Below are 12,026 nucleotides of genomic sequence, written 5' to 3'. Positions count from 1 at the left end.
CACAAAAATCTTATTTGGCTTTAAATCATTTAGCATAAAAGCAAAATATATTTGTTAAATACATTTGTTAAATAGTCTACCTGACTCCAGTGAAGTATGTTTTGAACCGATGACCCAGCTGGCCAGTGAGATACGTATACTTCGATTCAACTCTGTATGAAAGAGCAAAACGCTTAGCCGAATTTATCACAAGGATGCAACAGCCACTTCACTTCCATTTGGTTTGTTTGAACAAAAGCAGTGCACCAGAGCTCATAATCTGGATATCATGCAAGAATACTTGTTTAAGTAGAAGTTACATGAACCTCTTTATGGATATCAGCTTAACACTCTAAACTAGTTGCCAGTCCCAATATTGTGTTACCAAACATGAGGGAAATTCGCTTAGAGCAAAGCATGTAACTGATCCACAAAATAAATTCATTTTTACTTTGTACATTCCAAAATACTTACAGTGCAATCCTATGCACATTTACTAAGAAGTAAAGTGTACTGTGTTCAGCCAGGCTTACTTCCAGGTAACTATGCACAGGATTATAGCCCTAACTATAATACTTTTCACTATACAGTACAACTAGGACCAATTCAGACATGACAAATAAGATCCATTGCTGCAGTGGGCTACTGCATTGTGTATATTCCTCCTGTGTGACATGAATTCACCCCACCCTGCTCCAATGTCATGTCCAATTGTGTTACCAAGCATAGTTAAGGGGCACTCCAGGACTAATCAGGAACTATGAACTCAGGAATGCTCTTAGCTATAGACATGTTGCATCATTGTGGCAAGGATGCCACAGCCTTCTTGTAACTCTTAATGGCCCCTCTGCACATTAATGGATCTCAGCAAAGCTAAGACACCTGCCGGGGAAGCATTTTGACCCCCAACTAGGGACAAAACAAAAATCCCAAAGGAGCAAATGTATAAATCAAAACCATAAGTTGTAGCGAAGACTACCCTTCCCTTGCAAGTTGCACCCAGCAAATGAGACACCATCAACAAATCCATCTTTTAATTTATAGTCATCATACACAGACCCTCTACGGAGACCACCCATTTTTTGGTCACAAGTTTGGTAACCTCTAGAGATATTGTTGTCAACTTGGCATAAGGATTCCCATGTGGGGGGGAGGTCTTCATCAATGTTTGAATGCAGGTGCCATTTTCAAACAAAATGGCTGACTTTGCCCAAACTATGCTGATTTGGACACCGGTGGCACTGTGGGTTAAACCACAGAGCCTAGGACTTGCCGATCAAAAGGTATGAGGACTCCTGAGGTTGATATATATTTATCTTAGTTTGGATGCAGGGCACCAGCTTGAATGAAGAAAGCAGCCCAATTTAAACCAAATCAAACATTCCTCCCCCATCCAAGCAAATAATTTGGGCCAGTTCATGCCCTGCCCGACTTCAGTAGGTAGCCCTAGTTTAGTGTCTGTGTGCACTCCCCCCAATCACAAATTACACTATCCATTTGAAAACCACATTTTTAAATTAGTTTCTTCAAATTCCTGAGCAGTACAGTACTAGTGCTCAATAAAGCAGTCATCTGGGAGCTGCCTCAAGCACATTTTGTCCTGGAGTAATTATCATAAGTTACGGATGTTGTAGTGACTATCATTTCAGAGATGCCTCCACACACTTATTTTCTTTAGATCACACTCTCTACCTCCTATTAAGTAATCAGAAATCTTACCACATTTAGGTTTTTCATATTAAAGCCAGTTGATAAGCACATAAGACTGCTACAGAGATAATCAATTAAGAAACGGTTACACACATGAGTAGCCATGTGTGTTGCTTTGAGGTAACAACTGCTTAGTTCCAAATATTCCCTGCCAAAAGAAAAACATGAGTACATAGGTCATTTTGTTATTCAAGCCTGTTTTCCTAGAGGTACGTCTAATAATATCAAGTAATATCTAATAATATCAAGTAATATTATGGGATTTTAGAAATTGGCCAAAACTTTATTGATTCCGGATGTATCATATATGTGGGTTGGCTTGTTGGTGCCAGAATACCCCTTAAATAATCTATGGCTTTTAAATGGTGTTTTGTTTTTGCTTGTTATTATGGCATGTATTTTTGTGGTTTTATATTGTAAACCACCCTGTTCTCTACCTGAAGGGCAGCATAGAAATTAATTACAGCTGTCTAAGAGTTAAAGTGCATCTTGGCATGTATGCAATGTGCAACTGGCGCCCTTCCAAGTAATCTGAACGGAGCATTCAGTCTGCTTTTGCCAAGGGTAGAAGTAGTGTAGCAATAACAGCCAAGGGTGAGCTGTGAATCATAAAGCCCCCCCGAGGTGATCAAATATCCCCTGAGCCACCAGGTGGCTTTAAACAACCCAAAATTTCTCATTCTCAATCCTCCCACCAACAGGACTCTAATCTGGGAATAAAACTGACCGTGTTACAATGTTGTGGAATGGGTCACTGAGCTCAAAGCAGGAGGAGGGGTGCACTGGCCAACTCAGGACCCCAACCAAACAGGCTCCAACATGATCAGCAAGTATTTTTGAGTCCAGAAAAAAGGGTTAAATGCCACCATACTGTTAAGATCCTCATGGATCTTTCCCATCAGCAGGAACTGTAAGCTTGTACAGGGGACTCTCTATTTATGAGGGGGTTACATTATGCACCCCCACACACATCAGTGAAATTGTGTAAAATGGGGAGTCATCTGTATCAGATCAGCTGAGCATGGGGAAGAACCTTCCCTGCCTGTTAGCCTGTCAGCCTGTCTGCTGCTGAGCTACTCCGCACGCCAGCTGTTAAGCAGGGAGGCCTCCTGCTCTCAAGGAGACCCTCCCCAGAGCCTGAAGAGGATATCCTCTTCAGGTGCTGGGAAGGGTCTACTCGCAAGCCAGGAGTAGGGTGCTCCCCATTTCTCAGGGTGCTCCCCATTTCTCAGAACCACTTGCAGGTTCCTTGGGTGCATGGCCGCATTCAAATAGAGGATGCATAAATGCAGAGTTACCTGTACCAAACCCTTTAATATGAGCCCTGAATGCAAACATAGGTATGAGGGTTGTTCTTATACCAGCACCCCTTTGTTCGTTACCCACAGCAGATACTTTCTGCTGGCACCCAGGACACAGCAAGATGGAAAAATGGGCACCTCATTTTTTACTACAAAATACTGGTAGTCCTGGGTACAGAGTTGTTAATACAACACCCTGATACCAAGTTGCAGCATTAGCTACCGGTAGTTTAGGTGTCTATGAGAATGACAAATGGTCTCAGGACAAATGGTGGGTACAAAATGCATACTTTGATCGTGTTGTCAGAAATCTGAAGGAGCTTAGTTGCTATTGGGTTGGGAAAATAATTCACGGTGACTAGTTGTGCCAATCCAAAGAATATTTTTATCTTCTGGGCGAGTTGTGGCATGGTTGAAAATGCAATGAATGCTATGAAACACGATGGAAGATAGAAACAGAAATAGAAGAAAAATGAATATAACAACCAATGTAGTCTTGATAAATACTGAAGAATACAAAATTAGCTCACAAAAACAGTAAAGTCCACAGTATTGTAAGGCCTGTGAAGAAGTGTTTGCCATCACAGGCACATGATGGCCATGGCCAGTACAGGGAGTGCCTAAAGAATGGATACCGAGACTGGTACTGGGTTGAATTAAACCACAACTTTATTGATTATAGGAAAGAGTAGGTATGGCCAAGGCACTGGGCAAGTATCCAGCATAAAGGCAGCCTGCCTGCTATCTGATAGGAACCTGGTTGGGTGGACCTTGTGCTGAGTCACCCTGACATGGACTGGGTTCCACAACCCAGCACAGCTTGGGAGAAGTGTATTGGCCCATCAGTCCCCCATGGACTTCAACCTCCTGGACCCCTCAAACAAGGTACCCACACTCAGCTTACACTTTTCTCCCCTTCTCTTGGGGGTCTTAATGCAATACTTCCAGGGGTTGTTAAACTACAGCTTCCTGTTACACCCAGACTGGGAAACTCAGGTAAACCAAAGCAAACTCTGTTGGCTCAGATGAACCAAAGCAAACAAAAAACACAGTTTTTTGATCCAAGATTTAGAACCTCAAAGCCAAAGTGAGAGCATTTGGGTCAAAATTAAGGGAGAGAAGAATAACAGTGACCTCATTGTGGGAGTTTACTATAGATCCCCAAGCCAAACGGAGGACATAGATGATGCCTTCCTGGAACAGATGGCCAAGCATGCAAAAGGAAGGGAGATAGTAGTAATGGGGGACTTCAATTACCCGGATATTTGTTGGATGTCAAACTCAGCCAAGAGCATAAGGTCAAACAGATTCCTCACTGGCCTTGCAGACAACTTCATTGTCCAGAAAGTGGGAGAAGCAACAAGAGGAACAGCCATTTTAGATCTGGTCCTAACCAATGTTGATGTCCTGGTTAGTGGGGTAGAAGTGGAAGGATCATTAGGCGCGAGTGATCATGCTCTTCTGAAGTTTACTATACAGCGGAAAGGAGCAGCCAAGCATACTAGGACTCAATTTCTTGAGAAAGCCGACTTCATAAAACTTAAGGAAGTGCTGGGTGAGATCCCATGGACAGTAATACTAAAAGAAAAGGGAGTTCATGATCGCTGGGAGTTTGTTAAGAGGGAGATAGTAAAAGCACAACTTCAGGCAATACCAATGAGACGGAAACATGGAAGGTGCCTAAAGAAGCCAGGGTGGCTATCTAAAGAACTTTTAACTGAGTTAAGATTAAAATAGGATGTGTACAAAAAATGGAAAAGGGGGGAAACCACCAAAGAGGAATTCAAACAAATAGCCAGCACGTGTAGACACAAAGTCAGAAAAGCTAAAGCACAGAATGAACTCAGGCTTGCTAGAGAGGTTAAAAGCAACAAAAAAGGCTTTTATGGGTATGTTCGTAGCAAAAGGAAGAACAAAGAAACAGTGGGGTCACTCAGAGGAGAAGATGGTGAAATGCAAACAGGGGACACAGAAAGGGCTGAACTCCTCAATGCCTTCTTTGCCTCAGTCTTCTCCGATAAAGAAAATAATGCCCAACCTGAAGAATTTGGAGCAAATGCTTCAGCAGAGGGAAAAAACAGCCCAGAATAACTAAGGAGATAGTACAAGAATACTTGGCTAGTTTAGATGTATTCAAGTCTCCAGGGCCAGATGAACTGCATCCAAGAGTATTAAAAGAACTGGAGATGTGATCTCAGAACCACTGGCAGTCATCTTTGAGAATTCCTGGAAAACAGGCGAAGTCCCGGCAGACTGGAGGAGGGCAAATGTTGTCCCTATTTTCAAAAAGGGGAAAAGACAGGACCCAAATAATTACCGCCCAGTCAGTCTGACATCAATACCAGGGAAGATTCTGGAGCAGATCATTAAGCAAACAGTCTGTGAGCACCTAGAAAGGAATGATGTGATCACCAATAGTCAGCATGGATTTCTGAAAAATAAGTCATGTCAGACTAACCTGATCTCGTTTTTTGACAGAATTACAAACCTGGTAGATGAAGGGAACGCAGTGCATGTAGCCTACCTTGATTTCAGCGAGGCATCTGACAAGGTGCCCCATGATATTCTTGTAAAGAAGCTGGTAAAATGTGGTCTTGACTATGCTACCACTCAGTGGATTTGTAACTGGCTGACTGACTGAACCCAAAGGGTCCTCATCAATGGTTCCTCTTCATCCTGCAGAAGAGCGACTAGTGGGGTGCCACAGGGTTCTGTCTTGGGCCCGGTCTTATTGAACATCTTTATCAACGACTTGGATGATGGACTCAAGGGCATCCTGATCAAATTTGCAGATGACACCAAACTGGGAGGGGTGGCTAACACCCCAGAGGACAGGATCACACTTCAAAACAACCTTGACAGATTAGAGAACTGGGCCAAAACAAACAAGATGAATTTTAACAGGGAGAAATGTAAAGTATTGCACTTGGGCAAAAAAAATGAGAGGCACAAATACAAGATGGGTGACACCTGGCTTGAGAGCAGTACATGTGAAAAGGATCTAGGAGTCTTGGTTGACTACAAACTTGACATGAGCCAACAGTGTGACGCGGCAGCTAAAAAAGCCAATGCAATTCTGGGCTGCATCAATAGGAGTATAGCATCTAGATCAAGGGAAGTAATAGTGCCACTGTATTCTGCTCTGGTCACACCTCACCTGGAGTACTGTGTCCAGTTCTGGGCACCACAGTTCAAGAAGGACACTGACAAACTGGAACGTGTCCAGAGGAGGGCAACCAAAATGGTCAAAGGCCTGGAAACAATGCCCTATGAGGAACGGCTATGGGAGCTGGGCATATTTAGCCTGGAGAAGAGGAGGTTAACGGGTGATATGATAGCCATGTTCAAATATATAAAAGGATGTCACATAGAGGAGGGAGAAAGGTTGTTTTCTGCTGCTCCAGAGAAGCATACACGGAGCAATGGATCCAAACTACAAGAAAGAAGATTCCACCTAAACATTAGGAAGAACTTCCTGACAGTAAGAGCTGTTCGACAGTGGAATTTGCTGCCAAGGAGTGTGGTGGAGTCTCCTTCTTTGGAGGTCTTTAAGCAGAGGCTTGACAACCATATGTCAGGAGTGCTCTGATGGTGTTTCCTGCTTGGCAGGGGGTTGGACTCGATGGGCCTTGTGGTCTCTTCCAACTCTATGATTCTATGATTCTATGACAGTTAAGGTGTGTAGGGATTATACTCCATATACCACTTTTTGTTAGTCCATAGCAGCTTTGAAACATTACTTTTATGGGAAGCATTACTAAATAGGAATATGTAAGAAACCTACACAGAGATTGTTATTCATGATGCTTCTCCATAGGTTTCCATAGGCTCCAAGTGAAATCTCTGTACCATAAACAAGATCTGTATTGAAATTGATATACAACACCAACCATAGAAATAAATGTGTAGCTATTACAATGGCCAATGTGTGTTTAAGAAGCCTTCAAACTTACCCATTGTGGCCTGGGAATGACCAACATGAAATATTTTCTCCTGTCTGGTTTTGTTCAGGATAAAATTTCTAGAAGCTGGAAGGTCGTATTTAGCCATTTCATTATAACTGCAAAGGAAAAGGAATATTTACAGACTTGAATATGCAGTGAGATCTACATTGTGTAAGCCGAGCATGCCATGTTCTCCACCCAGCGCAATACAAGAACAGATTTGGATCTGGCACACAAGAGGTCACCTCCTCCATGTACTCATCAACTACCAATTTCATAAACATTTGTGAAACATAGTAATTATGATTAAGCAATTACTTATCTTCCTTTGTAAAGCTTTTTAAAATGCCAGTTTCACAAGTAACAGTATTTATGATGTGAGCTTCCCCTCCCTTCCCCCCTCCCCATGTCTGGCCTAGTAAGTTTACTAGGAATCAGCAGGAATCACACTTGGTCCTCCCACATAAAATCTAATGGCACCCAAAGTTAACCTGATCTGTTGGAAGAAGAAGAAGAAGAAGAAGAAGAAGAAGAAGAAGAAGAAGAAGAAGAAGAAGAAGAAGAAGAAGAAGAAGAAGAAGAAGAAGAAGAAGGGGAGGAGGAGGAGTTTGGATGTGGTATCCCGCTTTATCACTACCCTAAGGAGTCTCAAAGCGGCTAACATCTGCAGAGCTCACCAAAGTCATATTTCATCCCTTTATGCTAGGGTTATCCAGCTTCATTTTGCTGTTGACACCCATCTGTCTCAGAAGACAATTAAAGAGTGTGCCTTGTGCTGTGAAGTCAAAGCGTTACAATGCCTGCTGTGGATGCAGAATCTGATACACATATCCTGTTGCTGCTGGGGCATCACGTTGTACTGATGCAGCTATACCATGGCACTTATTTCTATGCTCCTTCAGTGGCCATTCCTCCTCTAGTCATTGCTGTGGATGCATGACCTGAATGACTGTCTGCAAGGGATTCCCACACAGTGGGTTTAACACTGCCAGCCTTTATTGTCACATTTGCAGGCAACTTTGTAATGCAGAGTTGGTCTGCCAATGGGCCTGCTGCCTGAAGCCAACTCACTGTAGAACACATCTTTTGGGAACCCTGCCATCTTCCATTCTTCATAAGAGCATATAATTCTTCACTTGAAGAATGTATGCTGTTTGTTTGTTTAAAGAAACAACTACCAATTATATTTATTTGGAAATTTATTTTTAGACCTGCATATCTTGTATTTTCAGGGCACTGTTCAATGTTGAAACAGAGGAGAAAGAGCATGGCAGATTAATCATCCTAAAAGGAAGACTGGGAACCAGAAACACATGATGAAGTTTAGAAAGCTCAATCTACCTGAATCGCCAAAATTCTTCTTGCTCCACAGTATAATTGATGTATTTCATGGACCAGGTGTTCCCTCTACTGTTTCCTAGCCAAACATCATAGCCAGCATCAGCCAGCTAAAGCCCAAGCTGTTGTTGTCCAGATTTGCCACCCAGTTACTGCCAGAGCAAAACAAAGCTTGAGAGCAGTACATGTGAAAAGGATCTAGGAGTCTTGGTTGACCACAAACTTGACATGAGCCAACAGTGTGACGCGGCAGCTAAAAAAGCCAATGCAATTCTGGGCTGCATCAATAGGAGTATAGCATCTAGATCAAGGGAAGTAATAGTGCCACTGTATTCTGCTCTGGTCACACCTCACCTGGAGTACTGTGTCCAGTTCTGGGCACCACAGTTCAAGAAGGACACTGACAAACTGGAACGTGTCCAGAGGAGGGCAACCAAAATGGTCAAAGGCCTGGAAATGATGCCTTATGAGGAACGGCTAAGGGAGCTGGGAGGCTAAGGGAGAAGAGGAGGTTAACGGGTGATATGATAGCCATGTTCAAATATATAAAAGGATGTCACATAAAGGAGGGAGAAAGGTTGTTTTCTGCTGCTCCAGTGAAGCGGACACGGAGCAATGGATCCAAACTACAAGAAAGAAGATTCCACCTAAACATTAGGAAGAACTTCCTGACAGTAAGAGCTGTTCGACAGTGGAATTTGCTGCCAAGGAGAGTGGTGGAGTCTCCTTCTTTGGAGGTCTTTAAGCAGAGGCTTGACAACCATATGTCAGGAGTGCTCTGATGGTGTTTCCTGCTTGGCAAGGGGTTGGACTCGATGGCCCTTGTGGTCTCTTCCAACTCTATGATTCTATGATTCTATGATTCTATGATTCTATGAACTAGTCAGAAAGTTTTGAAACACCAAATATGTTTTACCTATCATCAAACACTGTCTTTGGGAAATCTAGTGTCATGGGAGTCTGAACTGGCTTGCAGTTTTCCATGCCAAACTGCTCTATCAAATGAAGAATTTTCTCTTTCTGGCTCAGTAGGAAGCTTCCATCAGCTTCCTGCCTTACTTCTACTCCCAAGTAATTGCTTACAGGCCCTAAGGCTTTAAGCTTAAACCTCTTTTCCAGTTGACTTGTGAGCTGCTGGATCTCATCTGTGGAACTCCCTGCTACAAGCAAATCATCAACAAAGACTAAGAACATTAGATATTTGTTGCCTGTCCCCTTGGTGGGAGTGTGGGGATCAGCCACACTCCTTTTAAAACCAAGGTTTACAAGGGCTTCATTTAAACACTGGTTCCAACACCTTCCACTTTGTTTGAGACCATAAACAGCCTTTTTCAAATGCCATACTGTACCATTCCCCTCTTCAAACCCAGGGGGTTGTCTAATTAACACTTCATGATCTTAATTTTCATGCAGATATGCAGCATCAATATCAAAATGGTGCACTGCTAATTGTCCTACAGCAGCAATGGAAAGCATTAAACGAAAAGTTTCACTCTTTACAGTGGGAGAAAACACTTCATCATAACTCTCCCCTTTAATCTGAGTGAACCCTCTGGCTACTAATCTGGCTCGAAAATGTGGTTTTCCTTTTATAAACCCACTTGCATGACACCACTCTGCCACCACGTGGCGGCATTATGACCTCAAACACTTGGTTACGTTTAAAAGAGTCCATTTCTTCTTTCATAGCTTGTTGCCACAAAGCACATTCCCCAGGGTGTAAGTCTAAGACTTCATTATAACTTTGTGGTTCTACACAACTCACATTGCATACTCTCACTCTTCGTAGGGTCAAACGCTGAGGAGGTACACCCTTGTTTGAACGCTGGGAGCGCCTACGCACAACTCCTTCTTCTTCCCCCCCTTATCTCTGGCTCTTCTTCCTCTTCCTCTAGAGAAGAAGTATTATCTATTGCCACCACATCTTTTGGGGAAACCTGTGCCGTCACCTCCTCCTGGTCCTGTGTTGCCAATGGCTGAGAAGAAACCTCTTATCTTACTTGCAGGGGCAGTAGGCAATCTGGGTCCATTTGTTCTGGTCAGCAAAGTCTGTGCTTCATGACAGAACCATGTGTCCTGGGTGTAAATTGAAACACCACCCTTTGCCATAGGGCTGCTATCCCACAAACTGCAGTCTCTGTGCTCTAGCGCACCCTTTCTGGCACTGAGCTTTGGGGTTATTTACATGTGCCCAAGAACCCCAGTTATGGAGCATTGTCCACTCTGGTTCTTTCCCAAACAATACACGATAAGGAATATCTTTTAGAGAGCTAGATCAGGTTCTATTAATCAAAACATTTGCTGTGAGGAAAGCCTCACCCCACAGCCCATGGTTGTGACCCAATCCTGCATCCACTAGCAGGCAGTCCTTTACTGACTGTATTACAGCCCCATGTCTTTCACACAGACCATTTTCAGCAGGGCTATAAGGATTAGTCAAACAGTGAGTGATCCCCTTACGTCACAACCATGCCCCAAATTGTTTGTTCAGAAATTCTCTGCCCCTATCTGTTTGCAACTGCACAGCAGGGGGAGCGAAGAGCTTTTCAGCTTGGGCAACCCATTCTCTGAATGTGGGGAAACACTCTGATTTCTGCTTTAACCAAAACAACCAACTAAAACGTGATTTATCATCTATTACCAGAAAAGCATATTCAGTCTTCTGTGGAAAAGGGCCTATCACATCACAATGGACAAGTTCAAAAACCTCTTTAGATACTCGTCACAGACTTCCTCTTAGATTTGACCATTTTGCATACATTGCAATCTAGGAAACTGTTATAGCTATTTACTTTTAGGTTCTTGCACACCTTTGCATCTCTGAAAACACATGAAAATTTGCATGACCCAGTTTCCTGTGCAGTTCATGTACACACCCCTTATGAACTGGCAAATTATCCTGAACAACCTGGGCTGCTTTAACAGGCTTGTCCTGCATTACATATAACCCATTTTCCATCTTTGCATGGCCACATACCTGAGTTCCATTCTTTATCAGACAGCCATCCTGCGTGAACTTAACACTATACCCTGCATTAATCAAACAGCTTACAGACAGTAAACAATAGTCCAAACTGATGACAAACAGAGTCTCTGGTAGTGTTCAAGCACTGCATGAAACATGTTCCCTGGCCATCAATCTTGCTTCTACGACCATCAGCAAGATAGATTGAGTCTTTTCCATCTGCTGGCTTCCCCAGGGTATAAAAGTCCTCTCAACTGTTGCAGAAAATCCTGCTGCTCCCAGAGTCCAGCAACCATGTTCCTTGAGGTATCCTTCTCTCCTCTCGAGAGAATGCAGGCACAAACTGAGAGGAATGCGTGTTCTTCTTCCCTGAAGAGAACCCCTTCTGCTTACGTTTCTGCGTTGATTGCTGTCTCTGCTCCACGTCATCTCCTGGAAACCTCACCCTGCATTGATGTTGGAGATGCCCAGGTTGGTTGCATCTATAGCACCTCCTCACCACCATAGCCAAGTCCAAACCTTGGAATTCAGCCTGTCTATCTGACCTTCTTCTGCTTCTTCGGTCAATCTTCCAACCACATACTCAAGGGCCAGATCTCGGGGATGCATACTCTCCATGCTGTTAATCACAAGCAACCAACTTTCAGGCAAACTTGAAAGGATAATGTAGTTTTGGTCAGACTCCTCATAATGCTTACCTCTCTGTTGTAGTTGAAGAAACAGAGATTTCAGCGTTTGAAGATGAGTTGCCAAACTCTCACCTTCTTTCATAACAGTCCTGAACAGCCT

The 12,026-nt window shown here is 43.2% G+C and overlaps 1 protein-coding gene, 1 long non-coding RNA gene and 1 pseudogene across 3 annotated transcripts in view; 1 reads left to right on the top strand and 2 right to left on the bottom strand.

Annotated features, from left to right (window-relative positions):
• The window catches only part of LOC309370888, a 238,162-nt gene that overhangs the window by 63,053 nt on the left and 163,083 nt on the right, over positions 1–12,026 (top strand). The gene's annotated exons all lie outside the window — the stretch shown is intronic.
• Positions 1–12,026, bottom strand: part of LOC309370869 (putative lysosomal acid lipase/cholesteryl ester hydrolase) — a 29,938-nt gene that overhangs the window by 5,783 nt on the left and 12,129 nt on the right. The gene's annotated exons all lie outside the window — the stretch shown is intronic.
• On the bottom strand, positions 3,221–11,855 carry LOC309370610 (putative lysosomal acid lipase/cholesteryl ester hydrolase; annotated as a pseudogene). Its single transcript has 4 exons — positions 11,737–11,855; positions 8,276–8,424; positions 6,787–6,833; positions 3,221–3,420 (listed from the first exon to the last, which is right to left on the bottom strand). The product of its transcript is annotated as a putative lysosomal acid lipase/cholesteryl ester hydrolase (transcript).

The sequence above is a fragment of the Podarcis melisellensis genome (assembly GCF_964234715.1).
Source record: "Podarcis melisellensis genome assembly, chromosome: 5".
Classification (NCBI taxonomy): Eukaryota; Metazoa; Chordata; class Lepidosauria; order Squamata; family Lacertidae; genus Podarcis; species Podarcis melisellensis.
This window is presented reverse-complemented; position numbering and strand designations above follow the sequence as displayed.